Source organism: Sturnira hondurensis, unplaced genomic scaffold, assembly GCF_014824575.4.
Source record: "Sturnira hondurensis isolate 20B ecotype Veracruz unplaced genomic scaffold, ASM1482457v3 Scaffold0009709, whole genome shotgun sequence".
Classification (NCBI taxonomy): Eukaryota; Metazoa; Chordata; class Mammalia; order Chiroptera; family Phyllostomidae; genus Sturnira; species Sturnira hondurensis.
This window is the reverse complement of record NW_028082340.1, coordinates 51,491-67,002: the sequence shown is the minus strand read 5'-3', so window position 1 is coordinate 67,002 and position 15,512 is coordinate 51,491. Positions and strand designations below refer to the sequence as shown.

The 15,512-nt window shown below is 55.6% G+C and overlaps 1 long non-coding RNA gene and 1 pseudogene across 1 annotated transcript; one reads left to right on the top strand and one right to left on the bottom strand.

Moving 5' to 3' along the window:
- Positions 1-700: 700 nt before the first annotated feature.
- On the bottom strand, positions 701-11,867 carry LOC118994676 (butyrophilin subfamily 3 member A3-like; annotated as a pseudogene).
- Positions 8,394-10,781, top strand: LOC118994677 (uncharacterized). Its single transcript, XR_005068121.1, has 3 exons — positions 8,394-8,556; positions 9,255-9,344; positions 10,771-10,781. It is a non-coding gene; the product is annotated as an uncharacterized LOC118994677 (long non-coding RNA).
- Positions 11,868-15,512: the final 3,645 nt, after the last annotated feature.

Below are 15,512 nucleotides of genomic sequence, written 5' to 3'. Positions count from 1 at the left end.
CTCCTTCAGGGGAAGGGTCTCCTCAGGAGAGGAGAGGACCCGGCACTGGTGTCCAAACAGCTCCAGGGCCCAGAAGCCACTCTGAGGGACCAGCCGGGCCTCCACCTCCCTCTGCACATGGTCTGTGCAGACCCCACAGCCCATGTGGTTCAGTGAAAATTTGGGGGGTGGTCCACTCCATGTTCTTTACCTCTGGTCCTGCAGGATGAACCAACCTTTTATGAATAAAGGTGGGAAGGAAGTGAGCTGTTGATCAAAAGCCACAGGAATGCCCTATGGGAAGAGCTAGAATCCCTGTCTGGGATATTGACAGTGAACTGACCCCAGACGTTCCCAGCCTGGAGGGGGCTCAGCTTGTCTGCCAGGAGCAAGAGGAACCGTCTGGGTCCCGCCACTGCAGCGAAGACAGCTCTGCCAGCATCAAGAGTTAGGAACACAGACTCATGCCTGGGTCCTCTAGAAAGGACCCAGCCTTGACTGCACCTTGACTTCTGCCCAGGGAGAGCCATGCTGGACCTCCGACCTTCAAAGTTCTAAGGTCCTAGATGTGTGTCCTGTCAGGTCATGAGATTTGTGGTTATTGATCACAGCAGCAACGCACAACCAACACAACAGGATTTGGCAACAAAGTGCCAAGGAGCTACACTGTGAACCTGGCGAGTTAATTGTGCAGGTTAAATCTAGAAAGAGCTCTGTGGAGGAGTGTTGAGTATCCACAAATTTATTTAACACGTGTAACATGACACCCACATGTGGGGGGAGGGACACATGGGGAACAGTCAGAGTGATGACGATGAGGAAGAGGGGCCGTTTCCCAGGACCCACAGGTGACAGGAACCTCGGAACCTCAGTGGGTGATCAGCGGTGGGCGTCCCTTCCTGGACATGGTTTCCACCGTGTGATAAAAATGCCACTGACGCCCGTCTGCCCCTTCCACCCACAGTCCAGCTCACAGAGGCCCTTCAGGTGTGACAGAGGAGGTTGAGTCTGCTCTGTGCTTACAGGTCACAGGCTGGTTAAGAAAGTGGCCGCTGGCCCCTTCTCTACGTCCTCGGGCCCTTCTTACTGAGACGTTTGGCAGCTCAGGAGGCCCTCAGCTCCAGCCTCGGCAGCAAGAAGCAGGGATGTTTCTTCAGCCTGAGGGTCCCCATTCCCACTAGCTGAGCCTGGGTCCACTGGGGTCCCCAGGGAAGGGTCAGGCCCTGGGTCAGGCACAAGGGTTCCACTCACTGCTTTCTATACTGGGAGAATGGTCAAGGGAGTGGGCTCAAATGTTGAAATCCCAAAAACAGGCCTCAGAGGCCCAGAGAAGGAGGTGGGTGGGAAGGTGAAGATGTGAGAGCCATCGTCGGCATTGTAGAACGAGACCTCCCCCAGCTCATAGTCCAGGAAAACCCCCACCCTCTTGGGAGGGTTCACATTGGTCAGCGTCATCGGCAGGTCCATGAGAGCCAGGTAGTCATTCCTGGGATTCAGCCCCACAGTCCAGAATCCATTTGCCGGGGCCATGTTATCGCCATCTTTCCTCCTCACGCTCTCCCTGCACACCCCCACACGCCACTGTGCCCTGTCCCCCACCTCCACCTCCCAGAAGTGTCTTCCCGAAGTGAAGCTCTCACAGCCCAGGACACACTCATTCCCGTAAAATCTCTCGGGCTTTTCCGGCAGGTTCTGCCAGGCTTCTGCCTGCTGCAGGCTCCTCTTGTCCACAGATACAAGGAGGGCGGGGTGCGCCGTGTCTGGATCCAGAAACAGGTCCACTGCAGGAGGTTCAAAGGGCATGGGGTCGGCCATGGTGACTGGACATGAGAGCCTCAGCCTTCAAGCTTGGGTCTGAATAGGAGCCAAGCCCACAGTCTGGGGTCCACAGCCCACCCTGAAGGTCATCCTCAGCCATGAGGGCCAAAGAAACTGCAGGGTCTTGTGACTGGAGAGGAAGGGGAGGGTGAGCAGGGTTGGGATCTATCAATTTCCTGTTTCCTGGTTTGGCCCCAAAATGTCCGTGCCCACCTGTGCTGCACAGTCTCTAGGATTAAATGTCAGCCTTGGCTCTGCCCCCTGAGCTGGGTGACGTCCTTTTCTGCACAGTCTCCCTTTCCACAGACACCAGCTACAGAATAACTTGACTCTCAATCTCATCTATGTACTGTGGGGTTGAAAATCCTAATCTCTGGGGTGGAATAAGACAAATCAGTGGTACATTGAGCCCTAGACAAGCCATGGAGGAAGTGCCTGGTGTGAGGCCACACACCATGACCCTCTGTGCTCAGGACCAGGCTGGGGCATCATGTGCTCTGGGGTCCACTGTCCCCTGTCCCCACCCCCTCTGACCCAGGAGTCAGTCCTCCATGGACAGAGTCCCTGGGTCCCTGGACTCTGGTTACTGTTGGGTTTGGCCAAGGGGAGGTGCGGGCTGAACAGGGGAAGGAGGGAGGAGAGGAGGCTCAGTGCTGACCCCCACGCCCCCAGGGAGATGCTCCACCACAGCACCCCCTCCCAGGGGCCCCTCCCTGAGCCCCAGCTGCCTCCTCCAGGCCCCAGTGAGGCCTCCCTGTCACCCTGCCCTTGGCCCAGGGGTGGTCACAGCTCCCACTGCTGTGAGCCCTGGGGGATCATGTGTCCTTGTTGGTTTTCCTTAATGCCACCCAGCCCATCACTGTGAACACATCCAGCCCCATCTCTGTGTCATGGGTTTCTTTCACCTCTTCCTGCTGTGACCTCTGACCCACTTCACTGTCCTCAGCCAGCTCACCAAAGCCTCTTGGTGACAATCGTTTGTGTTCCTTACACACAGGCTTGAGCACTTTTGTCAGTAACAGCCAGAGTGACGGGAGCACCAAGGTCACCTCCACACTGGTGATCATGTGGATTATAAAGGATCACCTGTCACAAGGCCACCAGGAGGAGTGGCTGGTGCTGCCTCATTCTGTGTCCCTGTTCCTATCAGTCACGAATGCCCGAGGTACAGTCTGAAGGAGGGCTGTGAGGGGTGTGTAGTTAGTGAACCATCCGGGCAGGTTGCGGGATCCTCTGTGCTCTCTGACCCTGAACCCCTGAGAGTGAATCAGCCCACCACACAGTCTGTTAGAGTCTCAGGAGTCACCCACATTGCTTTTAGTCCTTAAGATATTTTCTCCTCGCTGTGGTCATTACTGTCAGACAAACACCCTCTTCAAACAGGCCGTCTGTTTCCTGTGGGTGTTCTGACCAACACACAGTCATCACCTCACTCAGTCCTTGTCCCAACCCTCATAGAGCAGGAATGACTGGAACTAGCCATAACTGGAGGACACACGGGTACAAGAGGGGAGGGGCTTGGTCAGGTCACCCCCTCCCTCTCCCTGCAGCCCCTCCCTCCAACCCCGCCCCTCCTGACTCTTCCTCCCACAAAGGCCTGTAGACCCCAGGACAGTCACTGTCCCTGGTCCCTGGGTTCTGGGCAGCAGGTGGGCACACCATTGAGACCACAGCTTCAGGACACACCCCAGAACTGTCCCAGACAAGAGTTGGAGAGAAAAGGGGGAGCAGAGGCCCTCAGGGGCTGTCCTATGGACACAGAGTGATCCACTCACCAGGCTGGAAAAGGGCCGTCTTCCCCTCTGGAAAGAAGGAGACACAGACAAGGACAGGTCATTCTCTCTGTCCTCCCCACACTCACAGTCCTCACTGAGCCTCTTCCCTCTCCTCCCCTCAGTCTCCTCCAACATCCACTCTCCTCGTCCACAGCTCTGCGGACCAGGCTAAAACCTCTCCCAGTGCTGGGCTTCCCTCCATCACACTGGGTCTCTGTGGGACATGACCTGGCTGTCCCAGGTGTGGGCATGTGTGTCAGCAGGGTGAGCCGACGCTGCATCTGGAAGGTCCTCTCTGAGTGTCCAGACAGGAGGGCGTGGTTCACACACAGAAAATGAGCCTCTGAGCTGGCTGTGGTCACTCCTCACCCAGCAGGGAAAGGCTATAAATACTTCTCACACAGGAGCCAGGAAACCAGAGAGCATCAGACTCACTCACCTGCATAGACTTGAGCCTGTTCCTCACCTGCAATGGAGACAGACAGTCACCTGAACTGTCATTTCTGAGTGGGTTCCTTTCTGTCCCTCGTGCCCCCCATCATCTTCCTGTTTGCCCCCCACCCTCCCCACCTCTCCCTCTGCCTGTTCCCTCCTCGGCTGCCCCAGGGTCACCGCACAGCTGTCCTGTCCCTGTCTGTGCAGCAGTCACCTCACATCCCTGCTGCAGCGTCTGAATTTCAGTTACCTTCTGTCAACTACGGTTAAGGAGTAGTGGGTAAAAATTGCAGAAACCAACAATGCGTAAGTTTTAAATTGCACATCAGTGTCACCAGCATGATGGCGTCCCCTGCTGTCCTCTCGGACCTGCGCCCTCACGGACCCTGCCCGAGTCCAGCATGTTCAGCCTGCACCCCTCCCCCCGCACCGCCCTCAGTCACTGAGGATCATCTTTGTGACAGATGGACGGTCCCAGTATCACAGCGTTGGTGTTCGGTCACCCATATTTTACCCAGTAGTGACCCCAACATGCAAGGACAGCGGTGCTGCCACGCTGCTGTGCAAACCAGAAGCCTTCCTTCACGTGAAAAGGGTAAACCTCATATATTGAGGATTTGGGACTCTCTGTGGTCAGACATGCCCTGGGCGACCAGGACCCCAACCCTGTCCTGCAAGCGATGACCACGTTCTCCAGGACCTGGGTGGGCCTTCCCACACGCTGCCCTGTGGACACACGTGTGCACCTGTGTGCTGGAGTTCATTCACCCCAATCTGTACTGTTTCCTGCCTACTTCTGGAAACAACGGGGCCACTTAATGGAAAATTTCAGATACCATTTTTCCAGCAATAATGGTAAGTCTGCGACGACTGACACGGCCACTCCTGTTTTTAAGACACTTTTCTCTCCTCTGCCTTTTTTTCAGTGGGCTACAGATTCTGGCAACCAATCATGGCGGGCAGGATTCCCACACTGAGTCACCTCCACTGCCCACTCTCCTGTCCTAGTTCCTGAGGTGCCCTGCGCGTGCGCCCCCTGGTGGAGAGAGACCCAGCTCCGTCCCTACTGAGACAGATCACTGCCTGGTCCCTCCACCAGTGTCCTCATGTCTTCCCCTGGGAGGTTAGGGGGGAGGAAAGGGGCTGGAATATCCAAACAGAGAGGCTGAGATGGGGGTCGGGGCACTCACGTGGTAGGTAGGGGATCTTTCTCCACCCTGCAGGGAACAACGTGAGGAGTCAGTGACTTGTGTAATGGAGGGACCCCAGGACGCGTGGGCTGGGGATTGTCACTTACTGAGTTGGTCCTGCAGCTTCTCTGGAAATAAGCAGAAAAAGGAATTCCTTTAAGGGAATGAAAAAGAGGACCTGTGTGGTGGGTGGGGGCTCTGGTGGGGAGGTGGCGACCACCTTGCTGCAGGGCCTAACCTTTCTGGCTTCTCTCCAGTTGCTCCTTAGCCTGAGCAGCTTCTTTCTCCCACTGGGCGGCTTCTTTCTCAGCCTGAGCTGCTTCTTTCTCGGCCTGAGCTGCTTCTTTCTCCCACTGGGTGGCTTCTTTCTCGGCCTGAGCTGCTTCTTTCTCGGCCTGAGCTGCTTCTTTCTCGGCCTGAGCTGCTTCTTTCTCCGCCTGAGCAGCTTCTTTCTCCCCCTGGGCGGCTTCTTTCTCGGCCTGAGCTGCTTCTTTCTCGGCCTGAGCTGCTTCTTTCTCGGCCTGAGCTGCTTCTTTCTCGGCCTGAGCTGCTTCTTTCTCGGCCTGAGCTGCTTCTTTCTCGGCATGAGCTGCTTCTTTCTCGGCATGAGCTGCTTCTTTCTCGGCCTGAGCTGCTTCTTTCTCGGCCTGAGCTGCTTCTTTCTCCCACTGGGCTGCTTCTTTCTCGGCCTCAGCTGCTTCCTTCTCGATCTCAGCTGCTTCCCTCTCGGCCTGAGCTGCTTCCCTCGCTGCGCGTTCGCTCTCCTTCTCCTCAGACAAGGCCTGGATCTTCTTCTGGTTTCGCCACAGGAAGAACCCCATTACCACCAGGAGCGGGAGCAGAATAAACAGGGTCACCCCGAAGGCCGCCATCCAGGGCGTCGCGTCCCAGAAGAAGGGGCCTGCGAAGGGTTAGCCTGAGCTGATGGCCAAGTTGGGTCTCAAGGTATCCGGGAACTGAAAATAATCGTTCTCTCCCCAAAGCGCAAAGAACTTCCACTGGCACATAACACCATTGTCTCGAAGGAACTGCCTCTCACATGACAATATTTTGAATATAAAAAACAGTATACACTAAGTCATCGAAATCTCTCCACTGCTCCTCCATCTGTCACTTACAATCTTCTCTTGAGTCATTTCAATCTGGGGAATAAGATTGTGAACTTTGGGACTGGACCACCTGGGTTTTAATTCTGGGTCACCCACCTGACAAGCTCCGTGACCTTGAACTAATGACTTACACATCTGTTCCCCATGTCCGGATTGGTAAGAGATTTAATGAATGGTTACACAGTGCCTGACACATAATGAGTGCCAAACAAGTGTCTGTTAAAATTTAACAACATTATTTTTATATTATCTTATTTATGGCGAAAACAGCACTCCCTACCAGCTGCTCTGCCGCGTGTTCCCTCTGCTCTCACCCTGGGTCTCAGTGACCTTCCCACTCAGCACAGGGAGCAGGTCTGCGTCTGCACTCACAGGGCAGCGCCCACTACACACACCTCTCATTGGGGGCACACGCACTGTCTCTGACTCTTTGTGAAAATGATTCGTGGTGCAGGAAATAACCTTTTACGTGGGTTGTTCCACACAAATACAAGCTGATCTGCCAGACTCCAGAAGCTGGGGTTTGGACCAACAATCAAGTATGTTGAGTAACAAATGCTCTATCACCCCAGAGAGTTGTTAAAATATATTCCAAAAATATACCGAATAACAAGAACATACATCTAAGAGCAACTCTCTCCCCACCACCCTGCCATCAGGGTATAGCCAGTCTCAGTGAGATTCTGCATTTTCTCCTTCTCTGAAGAGGCATTTCTTTCTCTGAACTGATGATTCATCTTCTTTGCTCATTTCTCTACGGGGTTGTTTTAGACTTTAAGGAGATTAGCCCTTTTTTTAAGATTTGACTGGTACATATTTTTCTCCTTTTGTGATGTCTTTGCTCATCTTGCCCATTCATCCCAGCTCCTGTTACCTGGCACTGTGTGTGGGGTACCCAGAAAGTGCTCAGAAGCTGTCTGAGACATGAACACCTTCATTGGGAAGGGGCAGCAGGTCCCTGCTCTGTCCCTTCTGTTCCCTGCAAAGACCCAGGTCAGCAGCAGACAACCCTGCCTTCCCCCAGCAGACACCAGGGAGCCCAGGGCAGTGGGTAGGGCACTCACCTGCAATGGAAAGCATGGCTGACCTTTCCTGGCCCAGCAGGGGGCTTCTGATGACACAGGAGATCCCCTCCCCAGAGCTGCCTCCCAGGATCACAGAGACTGAGGCTGCATAAAGGCCCTGGGGGTCTGCAGCCTCAGGCTCTGCCTCAGCAGGCAAGCTGTGTCCCCTGGAGTCTCTCCACTGGATTTGGAGTTGCGGGTACTAGCTGTCAGACCTGCTCTCCGGACGGATCCCTCCAGCCTCATAGCCCTTAATTTCAATGTGGGGACCAGAGCCCAGGGCTGGGGAGGGACAGTGAGCCTGAATCAGGGGGAGCCCTCTGCACTGGTGAGGGTCTCCACAGAGGGAGGGGCACACCACCCTGGATGAGACCAGCAGGGATTCACCAGGAGCTGTTCCCAGAGGGAGCTGTGCAGGAGAGACGGACCCACCCAGTGACCACTGCCTGACCATGGCTGGACCCTCAGGGTGGATCCAGGGGGATCTGGGCCAGAGCAGACATGGCTTCCCCTAAATCCCTTAGAGACTGCTGGACCCTCCCCTCCCCCATGGCTCAGACATGCTGCTCCCAGGACCAGACTCCCCCCAAATCTGGGCAAATGTGGAGGTGGTTCCTGCTTATCTGACAGGGCTCCCGCCCTGGTGCCCTTATCCTTCCCGCCTGTCCTGTGTGAGCCTCAGGCCTGTCCTGTGGGGGTAGATATGCACTAGGCTTGCTGTCCCCAAGCTGTGCCTTGCATGGAAGGCCCCTCGGTGAAGTCTGGCTGTAATTAATGCTACTGTTGTCAGCAGCTTGTCTGGGCCTCTCAACCCAGGGAAGTTGCTGTGACGTGTTTGTGAGAAGGAGATGACCTTTTCAAAGAACAGAGCTGACCCAGGGCCTGGAACAGCAGAGCTGCTGCTGCCTGTTCCCAGACCTCAGCACCCAAGGGCTGGGGGTGGGGGAAGCCTGTTAAACCCTGAAAGAACAGATTCTCTCAGGCAGGGACTTCCTACGAGGAGCTGTGGTCCCCAGGAGGGACAGTGTCTGGCTCAGGAGGCCCTGCAGGGACACAGCCAAAACCCCCACCTCCCACCACCTGCTGGGCTCCGAATGCATCATCCAAGACAGAAGCCACATGGAGAAAGTGAAGTGCAGCCCTGACACCGGGACAGGAGCACTCTCCTGGGCTGCACTCGGACAAGGTCACTTTGTCACTGGATGGGTCAGGACAAAGTCAAGACCACTCAGCAGTCGGGTCTGATACAGAGGAAACACAAACAGTGTGCAGACCACAGCAGTGACCAACCTCCCCTGTCCTGGCTGTGAGTGACCAATGACACCCCTGCACCACCCTGACAGCATCCAACCCAGAGCAAAGCCCTGCTGCCCCATCCCCCAACCCCCTAACAGCCCAAAGACACACCAACTCCTCCCTGACACCCTCTCTCTGAGATACCCCGGTTTCCTCACCTGTGCATCCCCCCTCACTGCTCCAGGGCTGGACACACCCTGTTCAACTGCACGTGTGATCCCGGGGCCTTTGGTTGGAGGATGTGGGCACCATAGGTGTTGTCCTGGCAGGTCAGCCCGTGGACCCACAGCAGCAGGCACCTGGGGGCCCATGGCCACTGTCTGGGACACACTGAACCCAAACACCTGTGTGCCACCCACTGTGGGGGGTCTCATCCTCGTTTCCGTCCCCCACCTCCACTTCCCTGCTGAGACCTGGTGGGCAGCATGAGGGACTCTTGCCTGGATGCAGGAGGAGCCCTTCCTGGGGGACAACCTGGGCCTGTCTCTGGCCTCAGAGGAGCAGGGATGGAGGCAGAGGGGGCAGGTGCTGGTGAGGAGCGGAAAGGGCTCTAAGGTGGCCTTGGAGCTTCTGTCCCCAACGTCACAGGAAAAGAGCACAGATCACACCTGACTCACCTGCAACCTTCAGCTCCACCTGGGCTCCTGCAGAGAAATCTCCATCTTGGAAATAACACAGGTAGGTTCCTCCATCAGAGGCTCTGAGGTCTCGAATCTGCAGAGCAGCCTTCCCCACAGTGATGTCCTCTCTTAAAATCGAAGTTCTCCCTTCATATTCTGCTGCTGGGGTGTCTTCCTGCCCAGGTGCGTACCTGTGCACTACCTGTCTGGGGCTGGATCTCTCCCACTTCAGCTCCATGTGCTCGGCACTCATGTTTGGGGACAGGACACAGGGCAGCTCAGCGTCTTCACCCACCATGGCCAGGATGCGCTCTTGGGGTCCAACCACAGCAAACTGAGCTGCTCATCAGAAGGGGGGCTGTGTCAGAGGCAGATGGGACCAGAGGGCTAGGGGTTACCCAGGTAGGGAGGGCAAAGTGAGAGACATCTACAGGGGACCTGGGTCCTCACTCAGGTGCATCTGGACAGGCCTTGGGGGATGGGGGGCCAGGGTTCTGACTGGGCCCAAAGGTAAAGGCTTCAGATGCACAGACACACAGAGCAGGTCCTACCTGAGCAGGGGCTGAGCAGGTGGACCAGGGCCAGGCAGACAGGGAGGGCAGGCAGAGGGTGCGCCATGGTTCCCTGCTGTGCTGAGGGAGATGCCAGCAAGGACTAGGTAGCAATGACGACCTGGAAGAAGGTGGAGAAATCCCCATGGAGAACTGGCCACCCCAGGACCAACCAGGGGCGCCACCCTGATCCCTGCTGACTGGAGAGTCTCTGCACCTTGGGTCCCACATGGAAATCACTCGTGAACGTGGAACAGTACTGCACATCCCTTAGCCCTCTCCATCAGGGAGGGAAGGGCCCTCCTGTGCCCACACTTCTCTGCCACACCCAGGTGCCCGCCCCCAGCATCACCCTCTGAGGATCACAGGACCCTCTGCTCCTAGTGCCCGCTCCCAATACTGCCCCCTGCAGGCTGTGCTTCCCACAGCACCAGCACCACCCTACCCCTCACTCTGCTCCTGGCCACTTCCCTTCAGTACAGTCCTGGGGGTGTAGCCAGCAGTCAGACAAGACAAAGAAACCAAAGGCATATGAACCAGAGAGGTGAAAGTTAAACTCTCACTGCATGCAGATCACATGACACAATGTCTAGAAAACCCTGAGGACCCACCCAAAAAGATAATAGACCAGAACTGCTAAATGAACTCAGTGACATCGCAGGACACAAACCCCGACAGCTGCTACACTTCTAACAGCAACACTGAATAATCCGAAGGAAAAAACTATACATTCCACTTCCTGTTTCATCAAAAAGCATAATATGTCTAGGGATGAATTCAACCAACGAGTTGAAAGTGCTCTACCCTGAAAACGATTAGACAAGGAGGAGAGAAATTGACAAGGACACAAATGAACGAAGGATACACTGTGCTCCTGGGTTGGAAGGATACATAATGTAACATTATAACAGGGAGGGACGGAGGGAGGGGGAGAGAGAGAGAGAAACCTCTCTTAGTTGCCTCCCCTAGGGTCCCCCACAACCATCTAATAATTGAAGCAACAATCTGGGTTTGTGTTCTGAACAGGAATCCAAGGCACCCCCTTTCCCTGTATGGGGTGATGCCCCAACCCACTGGCCAAACAAGCCGGGTCTCACATATGACCATTTAAGACTCACACCTTACATCCACCACACCACTCCTTCACCACTGTGTCTGTGAGGGACGCCATGCTCACTGTAGGGTCGGTCAAGGGGTTCACTCCATTTTGAGTAAAAATAAAACCATTTTCATCCTCACTAGTAATTGACTTAACAACATGTTCACCAAACAAACAAACAAACTTTTGGCCACCACAACACTATGGGACTGCAGATAAACAGCTGGTTTGCTTAAGAATTCTAGGCATTCACTTCAGAAGAAGCTCAGTCCACCCTCAGACATTCAGCTCTGGGGGATTTGCTGACCTCGACCAGTCCCCTGAATAGACTGTTGCCTGCCCATTGTCCCCTCGACACAGAACTCTCAACACCGTCCTTTCTGTGTCTTTGTTGTGTATTTTTTCTTCCTTCTCCCTCCTTACAAACCCCCTGCTTGTGCCCAGTTATTCAAAGGGTCTTTGAGCTGAGCCCCCCCATCATCTCGAGCTGCAGGCCCTCAAATGGACCTACTTTCCTTCCAGCAGGCAGCCAGTCCTGGGCTTGGTGTCAAGGTCTCATTTCCCAGAGACGAGCAGGAGACACCGTGAGGGGCCTTGCTCCTCTTTGACCACAGGAAGTTCCTAGGGACGGGCAGGGGTCCAGCTCCCTGGTTCCCGTTGTCTCCCTCCCCAGGTTTCCCAGTTCAGACCTTACCTGCCCTGCTCCACGCTCTCCCTGTGTCCTCACCTGCAGCCTCACAGCACCACACTCCTTCTCTTGGTGAGGGACACCCTGCAGGCTCCCCCAGCTTCTCAGCCTCTCTCTCAAGGGGCCCTGGGGCCCTGGCTCTCACCAACTCCCTGCAATTAACCTTCACTGTCCAGTGGAAAATCTCAGAGCAATGGCACTCAATAGTTCTCCACTAGAGTTGAGTCTCTGACCTGGAAGAAAGTGTGGGGGAGAATAAAGCATGCTCACCAAGGGGAACAGAGCTAAGCCCTTCTGTCAAAGCCCTTGTGTTCTTATTGGCTCGGAGCCTGGGTCTCATCAGTTGCTGGGCAGAAACCAGCCGGCAAGGTTGGCATGCACTGGGACCCCGAGTTGGATGGGGCGGGGCAGACCAGGGCCAGCCCTGACTCCCACCCTCTGCATCTCTCTGTGTGCTCACATGTGTGAATCACTCCTGGGTGTGGGTGTGTGTGAGCAGTGTCTCACTATGCACACCTGCTTTGTGTCATTTGTATCACACTGTGTTCAGTAGAGGAACCTGGAGAAATCAGCCCATGACAATGTGTGAGCAGAGGAAGGGCTGCAGCCATTAAAGGGTCACTGTGGTGGTTTGCTAACGACTTTGACAGCAGAGCCCAGTGAAGCCGGGACAGAGAGGGCACAGACCCACAACACCCGCCCTGGCTCCTGGGACACTCGGTTCTCAGATCCTTTCCAAGCAGCATCACTTTCCCGTTCCCACGGGCAGTCATGTCAGGGACCGATGGGTAGGTTCCATGTTTGTCAGAGAAGGTTCCCGTGGGGCGTTGCTGAGAAGGTCCCCGGGTCCTCTGAGCCTCATCTGAGCTGCACTTGGGTTTCGGGGTGTGCTGGCTTCCGCTCTGGTGCAGGACCTGTGTTCTCTGAGGTCGGACAGGAGAGGATGTGTATGTGTCTGTTGGGGAACTTGGGGACCAGCAGGGTCTGCCTGTGGTCTGGGGCCTCCAGAGACACTGTGATTAGGTGTCGAGGTGGTAAGTCGAGCTCCCAGGGCCTGAGAGTGATGTGGAGGACGGGCCGTGAGGCCCTGTGGGGGCAGGAATGTAGGCTCTGGGGGGGAGGTGGCTGCTCCCTTGTGCCGCATCTGTCCCCTGCTTCTTCTTGGTGAACGAACCCGATTTCTGGGGGGAGAGGTGCTGCATGTACCCACGCCCTTGTTGATGAGAGAGGCTGAGGGACTGAGTTTGGGCCAATGGTGAGCAGGTGCAAGTGTTTGGGGTTGTGTTTGTCTAGAGAGACCCACACTCCTCCCACTTCCTTTGTCCTCGTGGGTGGACACCATCTCTGGAGTTGGAGCTCAGCAGCCACCTTGTCACCACGTGGTACCCTGGGGATTGAAGCCACACACTGAGAGGGCAGAGAAGGGAGACAGAAGGAGGCTGGGGCGCAGATGCCTCTTTGAGCTCTCAGACCAGCTCTGGACCGCCGCCTCCGGGGAGTCATCTCACCTGAAAGGACCAGGAGCCCTGTTTAGCTGAAGCCCCTGGCACCTCTGGTCTCTGTTATCAGCAGCAGAACATGGTTCTTCCCGCCCCAGCTCCCTCTGTGAGCAGTGTGGCAGGGAGATTACAAAGTTCAGATAGCAGAGTTGAGAGAATGTTTCAAGGAACACTGAATATACCTACTGCTCATTTGTATTATTTTCTTTTTTAAATAATTTTCTATGACTTTAACTTGAATCGATTGGGGCGATACAGGTTTCCCAAACCATACACCCCATAAAACATTCTCTGCACATGGCGTTCTGTACCCCACCCCCCAAAGTGTCTCCCCATTTCTGCTCCTGTCCCCACCACTGCGCACCCACATTCCCTTCTCCTCCATCACCACACTGGGTTCTGTGTCTACGTGGTAAGGATACAAGGGCCCACACCCCACACAACCTGGAAGCATGTTCTGGAGGGCAGGCCTCTTGGGGTCCAGGCCCCCCCTCCAGGCGAGTGCCCTGAGAGTCCTTCAGGATGTGGGCACCAGCTGGCGGCGTCGGAGAGGCTGCATTCACCTGCAGCGAACTTTTCTGAGGGCGCTTTCAATGCACCTGCCCGTCTTGGGAGGGGCGATTCCCGAGCCCACCTGCCCACAGCCCCGTGCTCAACAGTGTTTGCCCCGAAGCAGCATGTTCCTGTGTTGCCCCCTCCCCATTCACCAGATCCAGCCCCAAGGGACATGTTCTGTGTCCTTGGACAAAAAAAGTCCTCAAAGGAAATGTTCTTGTCATGTGGAAGAGGCGAGAGACAGGGGGCAGAAGCGCCGAGAGCATCAGAATCCACAAAGGCAAACCCTGTTTTGCCCAGTGGAAACGACGTCTCCACAGGTGTGCTGCATCCGGTGGGGAGGCTTCCAAGGTGACAGCTGAAAGAAGTAGGAATAAACACACATTTGGTACAAATACATTCCTCCTTCTCTGGGTCTTCCCCCTCCTTGTCCGTGTTTCCTGGCTAATGCCTTCCCCTTCTTCCACTCAGTCCCCCACCCCCACCCCTCTGACAGCTGTCAGTCTGTCGTCTGTATCCAGGCCTCTGCACACCTACTGTTGAGGGTCTGCAGTGCACATTTCATCACACATGCTTATGTTATTATCTACAATGAACATTTTATAATACATGCTTACTTTCTCTTGATGCCCCTATGCTTAGCTACTTGCCTGGAGCCTTTCAAACTGAGTTGTGGCATCATACACCTTGCCCTGGGAACGTGCACACACCTGTCACGAGGAACTCAGTTCTGAAATGCACGAGGCACCCAAGCTGTGCTTAACGTATGGATGTAGGAGGCACTTTCAGTCGTATGTTCGAGATGGTCAGTGGATTGTGTTTACGTGGGTATCCCTGGCTCCTGAATGTGTGGTCATCCCCAATCCCATGGACAGTGTGACCCAGGTCCCTGGCCCCTCCTCCAAGGGTCAAGGCCCCCTGCAAGGGCTGGTCCCCAACAGCCCAACACAGGACAAGCACCTACTCAGGCCCCTTTCGTCCCTGTCCTGGCCTCTCATGGCAGAAGTTCTTGACTCTCTGCTGATGTTGTCAGATAGGAAAGAGAGCCAACCAAGGCAGGGAGGAGGAGGGAGACACGTCTCACCCACCGACTCAGCCGTCCCGAGCCTGGTCCAAGAGTCACGCCAGGAGTTTTGAACATCACAAGAAACACCGGGCCAGCCCAGGACGGGGGAAGCCCTTGAGATTCTATGTATGGTTTCCACTGTCTGGAACGGGAAGCCTTTAAAACTGTCTTTTCTCCCCAAGGTGTAGAAGGGGGAAGAGGAGGGGGTCCCCGGTGCCTCAAGAAGAGCCCCCCAGAACCTCTGGGGAACTGTGTCAACGTTCACGAACTGCCTCCTGTCACGTATCTGTTTCACGCCAGGATGAACACCCGGGGTCTGGAGCAAGATAAGCATTCTGGGGTACCACACCTCACGCCTGCCCAAGTCTGGGAGGTCACATCCTCCAGGGGAGCTGCCACCCCCTTTCCCCGCCAGTCCACATGAAACTCCCTCATCTCGCCCCACCCCACCCGCGGTAGAGGTCCCGGCACAACGGGGCAGACGTTCTAGCCACCCCCCGGGCCCCAGGACGGTCCCCCAGCCCTGTTCTCATGTCGCTGCTCTGTCACAGTGGGGCTGATTGGCCCGGGGCAGATTCCGTCTCTGCCCCCCAGTCTGGGATGGCGGCTGCTGTTGAACTGGCCATGACCATGTGCTGCCTGCAGGAAGCTGAGGGAAGACATGTGGCTGATTTCAGAAATTAAATAAGTGTGTGGGCCCTCCAGGACAGGGAAGCAAGACTGTAATCAACTCTCCCTGCCTGGTGACAGGCTGGGATGACAGGCGAG